Source organism: Carlito syrichta, unplaced genomic scaffold (genome assembly GCF_000164805.1).
Source record: "Carlito syrichta isolate Samal-C Ts95f unplaced genomic scaffold, Tarsius_syrichta-2.0.1 Scaffold304713, whole genome shotgun sequence".
Lineage (NCBI taxonomy): Eukaryota > Metazoa > Chordata > Mammalia > Primates > Tarsiidae > Carlito > Carlito syrichta.
The window spans coordinates 362128-369064 of NW_007248809.1; positions in this window are offsets into that span (position 1 = coordinate 362128).

Below are 6937 nucleotides of genomic sequence, written 5' to 3' on the forward strand. Positions count from 1 at the left end.
GTTGGTGCAGGGATCCTTCCCCTTCTGTCTGAGGGGCCGGGTCTGCGGGGCTGTCCCTCGGAGCCTGCTTCTGTCTGCGCCGGCAGCCGGGACTGCATCTATGCGGGCGCCTAGACATATGCTCCGCAGCTCCGGTCTGCGGGATTGTATCCGTACCGGGCGCGCTGTTCACCCCGCCCCAGCTCTTGGTGGAAGCTGTGTCTACGCGGAGTGGGCCCAGACGGGTGCACCCACGTGTGGATCTCCGCGGAGCGCTCCTCCCACGACCCTCCCGAGAGTCTTCCTTCAAGAGCCGGGGCGGGGGAGGGGGTGATGAATGGAACGGATGCGGCCAGTGGCTTTAGCTGTGCAGTCTTCCCCTGGCTGGGGGCGGGGAAGGGGGCGGCGGAGGAGGGCGCTGCGGTGCTGCGGTTTCTGGGACCCGGGGAGCGCAGGACTGGTGGCTGGGAGGGAGCACACGTGCGCGGGGACCTGTGTGTGGTGTTGGGAGGCGGGTGTGCGTGTGTCACGTGGACACAGGAGTGTGCCTGTGTGTGTGTGTTTGGGGGGGTGCATTACAGGATGGAGTGTGTGAGGGCGGGTCACGCGGACGTGGGCGTGCGCCTGTCGGGGAGGGGTGTGAGTCTTGAGGGTGTTGTAGGGATATGCACAGAAGGTTATGTCACAGGTCACAGGACCGTGCCTTGGTGGGTGCCCACGGGCCTATGCTTTGTCAGGCGGGCACAGGAGCGTGGAAGAAGAACACAGCCTGTGTCCTTGAGGATGCCAGGGAAGAGGCGCTGACCTCCCCAAGCCAGCCTTCCTTCATGCAGCAGGTACAGATTGAACACCCACTGTGTGCCACACTGTGCCCTAGGCCACTCACTAGAGGATTCTTTGCCTCCTCCTTGGTCTCCCACTGTCGGTCCCCACAGCAGCCAGAGGAGTAGTTTTGAACTTCATTTGAGTCACTCCTCTGCTTAAAACTCTCCTCTGGCTTTGGAGGCCCCTGGGCTCTGTCCATAAACTCCCCCACCTCCCCAAACCAAGCCCTGAGTCCCAGCCTGGAAACAGCTCTCTGTTACGAGCAGTGTGAACTTCCATTCTCTCCTCTTCCTGAAATCCCACTCAGTGGTCAAATAGAGCTTAAATGCCACCTCCTCTAGGCAGTCATTCCCAAGGCCAGCACTGTGAATGACTGGGCCTTCTCTCCAGATGTAACTCCTGGTACCATCGGGTGCCTGTCACGTGTGGAATACTCCACTCAAGCCACGTTGGCCTCCTTGCCCTTCCTCAAGCAGAGCAAGCACTGTCCCACCTCATGGCACTTGCACTTGCTGGCCCTTCTGCGTGAAATGCTCTTCCCCAGATGTCTACACAGCTTGCTCCCTTGCTCTCTTCAGATGTCTGTGCAAATCCTGCATCCAAAAGACCTTCCCGAACCACACTGTATCTGTAGCATCCCTCAGCCCTTTAGTTTTGTCCCCTGCCCGATAGCTGTATTTTTCTGCATAGCATGTACCACGTGACACGTCACATGTGAATTACTGGCTTTCTTATTTGTTGCTTCCTGCCCTCACTAGAAGTTAGGCTGTATGAGAGCAGGGACTTCATCTCTTGGGCTCACAGTGTCTGGCATACAGCAGGTGCTCAACGAGTATTTGTTGTGTGAATGAGTGACTCTGGATTTGCATCCCAACAGTCTATGACCCTGGCTGCTCCCCAGCCTGTGTGCTCCCAGTCAGGCTAGTTCTGCTCCCCTGTTCTGCTCCCCTGTCCCCCATGTGCTAAGATCCTGGAGGGCCAGGTCTGGGTAAACTAGGACCATATTTGCATGTTAGAAATTGTCCCTCTTGTAACTTATGTGAAGGATAGACTGGGGTGGGGTGTGAGCCTAGAGGCAGGAAGACCTGCATGGAGGAAGCAGTGGAAACAAAAGTAGAGGTTGGAATCTGGACTTTTTAAGGGGTTCAACTTGGTGAGCTTACCCCATCAGCAGTGGGGCCATCGGGGAGGGCTCTCAGAGGAGGCGATGTCTGAGCCGACCTTCAGGCAGCAAAGGAGAGGGAGGTGTGTTCCTGGCAGAAGGCACAGCTTGTACAAAGGCCTACAGCAGAACAGAGCCTACAGTTTGGGAAGCTGCGAACAGCGTGGTGCAGCTGGATCGGAGAGTAAGTGTAGGGTGGGAGGGGGCCACAAGGATGGGCAAGAGGGAGAGGGTGAGTGTCACGGAGGGCTCCTGGATGTCTGGCCTGGGTCCTGTAAGAGTTGGGAGGGTGCGGTGCCCGTCTCTGTGATGGAGACAGGAGAAAGAGCGGTTTGGGGGAGATGCCGAGTTGAAGTGGGGGCCTGTTGGATCTGGAAACACGGAGGGGGAGGAGGCAGCTAGCTGGAGGCACAGACCTGTCATGAAGGACGAGGAGGATAAAGCCTGGAGACCATCAGCCTCTGTGGGTGGGCCAGGAGGATGCACTGGGGGTGGCTGTGCTGAGTCAGGCACAGAGCCCACCTCGCTGCTTGGGGGCTCCCCAGGGATGGTGGGAGGGGGGCGTCCTCACAGCAGGCATCCTCAAGCATGACTTGGCACCAGACGCCTGGGCCTCCCTTGAGGGGACTGAGTCATCCTGGGTGGGGGCAGGAGCTGTGGAGGGCACCCGTTGCCAAGGCCAGCCAGACACTTGTCAGGAGCGTAAACACAGCTCCAGAGAGGCGGTCCAGGGATGGCAGGACCACCTTCTGTGTCTGGCCTGGGCAGCTGCTACCTCCTTGAGGCTTTCCCTTCTGGCCAGTTCCCTGCTGGTCAGAGCTGCTCATTCTCTCTGCCTGGATGGTAGCTGGGCCCCTGCCTTGCCAACTGCTGGGATTCACAGCAGCCTTCTAGAACTTAGAATGAGGCCTGACGTGTGCCTGAAGTCCTCCCAGGTAGGCAGGCAGGGCTGCTTGGATAACAGCAGAGTCTGTCTGGTCTGGGCCTTCTTTGAGGGACCCTGATGGATGGAGCACTTCTTGAGGAAGAAGCCAGACCAAGTGGGCTTCTGAAACCAGGGGTCTGCAAGTAGCCAGACACTTGGGGGCTGGGGCACAGCCTGGCAGAAGAAACCTGAGGGGAGTGTGTGTGTCAGATCATCCTGGAGCCAGGGACAGATGTGGGGTTGTACTTTGTACATCAAGGCTCTCTGTTGGTGGCTTCTCCACTCAGACACATCCCAACCCCACAGTACTCTGGCACAAATTGCCATCTGCCTGATTCACATATGAGGAGGCTCCAAGAAGCTTAATGACTTGTCCAAGGCAGCAGAGCCCCATCCTAAGAGGACAGGATTGGAGTAGCTTTTCCCAGTACGTCTGGACATTCTTGGCCATAGGATGTGGATGGTCCCTTAGAAGCTCCCTATGTTCATAGGAGTCCTTGCTGTACCCTGAGCCTGGGTCCCAGACTCTCTGTCCATCTTTTAGTTTGCTCACATGGTCCCTAGTTACCTGCTGAGTCAGCTTCTACAAAGCATCTCCTGAGGCCTTGAGAGACCTCTGGGTGAGCCCCCAGAGAAGGCTGAGCTCTGCCTGGAACACAGCCCAGCCCAGCAGACAGCTCAGGCTGGTGGGAAGAGTGAAACATGGAGAAGTCAAGACCCTCTGCCTCGGGCTCCCATGGCCCCCAGGGGTGCAGGTCCCCATCCCCCTGCCCCCGGGCACAAGTGCACATAGACCTACAGGCATACAAGTGCACATGAGCACACTTGAACACACACATAGACCACACAGATTTTTGTCTCCATGCAGATGTACTCCTGTGTATGGATTCACAACACACATAGACACATGCTGTCACCCCAGGCCCACAGCCCTGCTCACACACATTCTCTCACACAAAGACACACGCTGTCACACGCACGGCTTCGGGCGCCAGGCCCTGTCGCCTGGACACGCTGCAGGAACTTCAAGCCTCCCAGCCGCCTCCCTCGCAGACACACTTAGTCACCTGAATTTGATCCAGACAGGAGGGAGGGATGGAGAGCCTGACGTCAGCCCTCACAACCGCCTTCCGCCACCCGCGCATCCATCTGGGCCACAGCGTGTCCCAGGCAATCACAACAGCCACAGCACAACAACAACTCACTTGTACGGAGCTTCCTCAGCGGCAGGCCCTGCTCTGAGTCCCTTGTGGGCATTCATTCCTTTACACCTCAACCACCCGGGGCGGTGAGACCCGCTGTTAGCCCCATTTTGCAGATGAGGAAAACCCAAGGCACAGAGGCAAGGTCATCTGCCACGGGCTCACAGCCAGGAAGGGGTGCAGCCTGGCTGCCTGGCGCTCCACCAGCTGACATGGCCTCTGGCTGGAACAGGAACCCTTCTGCCCCGACTTGCCCCTTGCTGGCCCATGCCTGCCTCTTGCTGGGCCTCACTTTCCCCATCTGAGAAAGGGAAGTTAAAGGTTAAAGGAAGATGGCTCCTTGCTGGGATAGCAGCCTCAGGGAAATCATATGCAAAGATGTGGACATGGCAACCTGTGGTGTCTGCCCATGGTGGCTCTAAGTCCTTTGGTCCCTGCCTTGGCCGAGAGCAGGAGCTCCCAACTCTGTGGTTCATCCTCTGTTGTGGGCTGGGGCCTGAGATTTGTTGGGGTCCGCTCTCTGAGGCTGCCTTCTCATCTGCCTAATGGGGACAGGGCTGTAATGATCACTATGGCAACCGCTCATTTATTCAGCAAATATTTATCGAGCTCCTATTATGTGCTAGGCACTGTTGAAGACACTGATGGAAACAAGGCAGAGAGAGCCCTAATCTTGCGAAGCTTATATTCTGCAGGGAGAAGCAAGGCCTGCTGAGTGAGGGGGCGGGACAGCAGGGTGGGCCTCCTGGAAGGATCATGGCTAGGCTTGAAGGGCTGCTCTCAGCCTTAGCTTCCTTCTTCCTGCAAGCTGTCTGGTTTCCAAAGCCTCCCTTAAGCTATAACTCCACTCACTGTCCCCTCTCACCTCCTCCAGATAGCCCTCCCTGTGCTATAGCCCCACTCACTGACCCCTTCACGTTTTTTTTTCCCTGAGTTGGAGTCTCACTCTGTCACCCAGGCTGGAGTGCAGTGGCACACTCACCGCCACTGCGGCCTCAACCTGCTGGGCTCAGGTGATCCTTCCAAGTAGCTGGAACTACAGGCGTATGCTACTACACCCGGCTAATTTTTTGAAATTTTTTAGAGACGAGGTCTCGCCCTGTTGCCCAGGCTGGTCTTGAACACGTGAACTCAGGAAGCCTCTGCCTCCCAAAGTACTGGGATTACAAGCGTGAGCCACTGCACCTGGCTCCCCCTTCATCTCTTCCAGGGAGGCCTCCCTGGTGCTCTAACCCTACTCATCTTCACTTCCCCTAGGGAGGCCTTCCTGATGCTCCAGCTCTATTCACCTTCTTCATCTCCTCCAGGGAGGCCTCCCTGATGTCCTCTCCGACTCCCTGTCACATTTCTAGATCCAGCCTCCATGTCTTTTCCTCTCCCCAGTCTAGATCACCTTCCTTCTTCCTTCCTGCGTGTCAGTATTAGCTCCACTACCTCCAGACCTCCACTCATTCAACACTGTGTGCTAGCCATGGGGATCTGGACCACGCCCTTACCCCAGTCCACCTCCAGACCTTTCTGTGGGCCTAGGGGATCTGGGAAGGTGTGGCATCCATGGTATCATGGTACCATGGGAGACTGAGACTCAGAGTTGGGAAGGAGCTTGTCTAGGGCCTCATGGTAGGTTGGCAGGCAGGACTGGAACCCAGCCCAGGCTCCTTGGTGACCAGTCTAATCCAGCCAGCCCTGCCTCATTGATAGAAGATGCCTCAAAGCAAGGTGATGGAGAATGAGGGGTGAAACAGAGGCACGACACTTCATGAGACCCATGTTTTCAAAGTTGCTGTGTGGGTACAGAGGAAGTTACCACCAGGCAGGAAGGACAGCAGGTCAGGAGTCCACTCACTTCCTTTTCCTGAGAAGGTGGGGATTCCAGGCCAAGAAGGAAAGCAGTGAGAGGCATGGGGGTAGGAGACTGGGGTGGGTCCTGTGCTTAGCCTAGGCAGAAACGTGGTCCTAGTCTGAGTGTCAGGGTGTTGTAGCCCAGGGTCACGGCTGAAGATAAGGGCTGGAGCTGAGGCTGGAGGTTGATTTGGGGCTCAAGTCAGGGTTACTTCTCGGCCTGGGGCCTGGTTTGGGGCTCAACCTGCAAGAGGTCCAGGCTGGGTGTGGGGAGGCCAGGCAGGGGGACAGCATCTCAGCCTGAGCAGATGTGGTGAACATTTTTGCCACCTGAACCAAGTGCAAGGAAAACCCGGGAGGCATAAGGAGTGACCTTTTAGTGCAATGAAATGTTGCTTGACAGCCACGAAAGCAGCAGTCCCCTCTCATGCACCCTGTGCTGGGCTGGTGGCCCTGCTGGGGAAGGGAAGGGAGTCATGAGAGACTCACTCCATGGCCCTGGAGAGGCCTCCCCAGGAGAGGGTGAGAGGAGATGGGAGAGGCTGGAGCCCCAGGGAAGCCTTCCTGGAAGCAGGGAGAGGCATGGGGCTAGGAGGCTGAAACATCAGGGAGGTCTCTGCATTCCCAGTGCCCAGCTCAGCTTCCAGGAGGCAGCATTGGAAGGCTCTGCTCTCAAGGGGTGGGGCTCGTGCGTCACTGGGCTGCACGCCATGTTGGGGCTGCGCTGACCCTGGACTCTGCCCCTCCCAGTGCTGCTGGCCTCCAGTCTTCTGCCCCTGTCTGTTCTGATTCCAGAATATCACTGTGAAGCCAGCTTCCTTGAGAAGCCAGCAGGCAGGAGTGAGAATACTGAGGTCTAGAGGGCTGGCATGCAGCAGAGCCAGATGACTTCCTGGGAATCATTCAGTTAGTAGGGATGGACCTACTGGGTGCTGGCCACCCAGGCAGAGAGTGCAGCCAGGGCAAAGGCATGGAGGTGGGACCCAAAGAATTGTGGCCACC